Here is a 3,237-nt window from a genome sequence, read left to right as displayed (position 1 = left end):
GTTACGTAACGCTGACGCTGCCTTTGCTACTTTCTCCAAGACTGATGACTTCTCTTTGCTTTTCTTTCCCCTGATGGTGTTGTAGTCTGCATGTAGTTGTATTGCTGATCTCGAGGACTTTTCTTGTATTTTTCCTTGTATCTGTCTCTTAATGACTTACATACTGAGCATTTATCTGCAACAGAATATTGATAAGTTTAGATCCCTTTTATATATTGAATTTCTGAGATGATCTAGCACCAGCCAAATACAGCTTGAAGACATTTGGGGAGCAAATACAATGTTGCTTGAGCTATGTTATCCATCAGTTTGTTAGTTCCATATACTCCATATGAGAGGCAGCAGTGAAGAAACTAAAACAGTTCTTAGAACGTGTATCTGTTGAGGTATATGATTCTTACCTGTCAGCTTTTCTGTTTCACTGTTAATGTTGTACAGACCATCTGTGAACAAACAAGAGATTTATCTTAAACATCGCCATTACGACAGAGCTTTTCAGTTGTATCTCAGTTGTCAGATTGCAGAAGTCGAAGCTGATAAGGTTGCTGATCATAAAACCTTGATTCATTCATATATACGAGATTACTGCACATAATCATTCAGCTATTTACAAACGCGCACCTCTGGAAATTCTAGTAATCCTGACATGTTTGTCTGGGAGAATTCTATTGAGTGAGGCACTGGATTCGATCAAGTTTGAAATTTCAAATTCTTTTGATGCATATAAACAGTTATAAAGATCGTGAAGAGTGCTAAATCTTAAGAAACAAAACTGAAATTAGAAACATCCATTAATTGTCGAGTCCAACTAACAATACAGGGGACATCAGTCTGATGGACAGGAAGAACCCATATTTGGTTGTGTGTGTTTACCAGCAAGCATTGAGGAAAACTAAAATAATATGTGAATACATTTCTATGTTTCTCTTTCTAAATACCATCAAAGACTTACCATTATCACCATGATCGGCACCATACATTCTTGTGCATTGTGTCGTTTTACCTCACGCCGACCTGAAACAATGAAAAGAAGTATTCACACGCATATTTCTTTACTACATACAATTGTTGACAACTTTATCAACATGATTGGAATTTTTAATTGTAAAATACCTATTTACAGACATATGATTACAGACAAATGTAGCAAAGCAGGTCGATGTAGTATATATTTTAAAAGACCGCCTCCGTGATGTAGTGGTTAGAGCGTCCACCCGGAGAGCGGAAGGTCGCGGGTTCGATCCCCGGCCGCGTCATACCAAAAGACGTTAACATATGGTACTAGGAGGGAAAGTAGACGCCATAGCTGTGATACTACAGTTGTTTTTTTATCAGAAATCATTTAAGAAATAATAATATACTTGTTCGTATCTAATTGAAGAATTTCACACCGATATAGTTCCACACCTCAGAACCTTTCTTGTATCACTTCTTCACATTCATTTTGTTCGTTGTTTACCTGTCACGTGAAAACTCTCTACACCCTCTATTACAAAATATTTGCCTTTCAGGATGAGAAGATTTTTAAACACAGGCTCCATCAAAACGTCAAAATCTACAAAAATGTCAGTATTTTCAAAATGGCGAAAAATCCATATTGGCGGCCAACTTCCGCTATGCGTTGAATCGATGGAGAATGGTGTCGTCTACATTGAGTGAAGATTTGATCAGTTTATCTCTTATAGTTTTTGAGATAGTGAAGTTTAAAGATTAAAGTGCAGCATGAATTGTTGGGCAATGTGTTGTCTGTCATCACAACTTTACAGCTAGTGAGAAGTGAAAACATGACTGACTGTAGGCCTGCGACTCGGTTTGGACCGTAGCCAGATCTTTCAACATATCGCCAAGCACCAATACAAGACAGCAGAACCCTTATCAGACTCAGGGTCAACACATGACCTGCTCAGATCCGGGCAGATCACAAATGCAGCGCAGGCCAGGTTCAAACGGGTTCGTCACCATGGCCACCTCTACAGCTACAGCTATACCGGAACTGCGTAGGTTTTCAGTCCAGACAGAGAAAAAATGTCTACGCACCGCAAGTATTCGCCCGAGGCGATAAGCATGCTCCAACCCGCCTGAACTGTTTGCATACAAAACGCAAGTGTTCTGGTGCCTCATGTTGACTCACAGTGGTAACCTCTCTCTCTCCCTCTCACACACACACACACGCACTCACACACACCACGGGAGAAGGATCCAGACAACCAAACACAGAAGATGGAAATCAGTCATAGTCCGTTTCTATCGTAACATATTTCTGTGAATCGCTGTGAAACTCTCATGACACCAGTTGTTCACGAATAGATGGTACCAGTCACAAACACATGCAAATTCAAGAAAATGTAATAATTTGGGACTGGGTCCTAAGTCACGGGTATCAAATACAGTGATCTGAGTATTTATGCTCAGAGGATGAGTAAGTTAAGAAAATGAGGACGTGCTTGAGACTTAAGTAACTAAACGGTTGGAGACTACCTGTAATAATCAACCAGGTAAAATGATGTTTTGTATAGGAATTGACTATGTAGAAAAAACATGACTACACTTTATCAACATGGTAATATTTCCAAATCCCTTGCTGCCATGCAAGATAGGTATTATGTAAGTTGTGATTTGGGTTACAGCTACTTTGGTTTGACTTACAGACTGTATGTTTGGGGAGGACATAATACAGTGTTCGTCTAGATGAGATGGATTGACCAAATGTAAAGTGTCAGCATCAGAGAATAACTAATGTCAAAACTTGAACATCAAAACTTTTACAACACCAGAGAATGTCTTCTGAATAGTAGTCGCGAAATGTCACTAAAAGACAAAATCTGAAACATCGAACAATACTTACCCACATCGCATTCCGAATATACGCTTCCTCATTTTCTTCGATGTGAGCCTATGATCACCGGCTTAGCTGTGTCCCCAGTCCCCAGCACAGCGTGTAAACCTCTCAGCAAACCCCGCAGTTATGACGCATAGCCCTTGTTACTTATCACAACACACGTGACACATTCTACTGAAGAGCAATAATTCATGTAGTTTTTATACTGCGACAATATACGGCATGGTTAATTCTTATCAGATACTCTACGTAACTGTGCATAACATAAAATTGCATAAGAGAAAAGTTATTGAACAAATTATGAAAATAACCCTAAAAATATATGGACCAAAGCACTTTGCATGAAATTTGATGTCACGTATTGCGCGTGGAACGTGCACTTTGTGCACAGTGAACTT

General features: G+C 39.3%; 1 long non-coding RNA gene across 1 annotated transcript; it reads right to left on the bottom strand.

The window, feature by feature from the left end:
- Positions 1-64: 64 nt before the first annotated feature.
- LOC124276152 lies at positions 65-2,952 on the bottom strand. Its single transcript, XR_006898426.1, has 4 exons — positions 2,846-2,952; positions 953-1,014; positions 402-443; positions 65-175 (listed from the first exon to the last, which is right to left on the bottom strand). It is a non-coding gene; the product is annotated as an uncharacterized LOC124276152 (long non-coding RNA).
- Positions 2,953-3,237: the final 285 nt, after the last annotated feature.

Source organism: Haliotis rubra, unplaced genomic scaffold (genome assembly GCF_003918875.1).
Source record: "Haliotis rubra isolate DU_JTF1 unplaced genomic scaffold, ASM391887v1 Scf2063, whole genome shotgun sequence".
Taxonomy (NCBI): domain Eukaryota; kingdom Metazoa; phylum Mollusca; class Gastropoda; order Lepetellida; family Haliotidae; genus Haliotis; species Haliotis rubra.
Note: the sequence above shows the minus strand (reverse complement) of the source record. Positions and strands in the feature narration are given on the sequence as shown.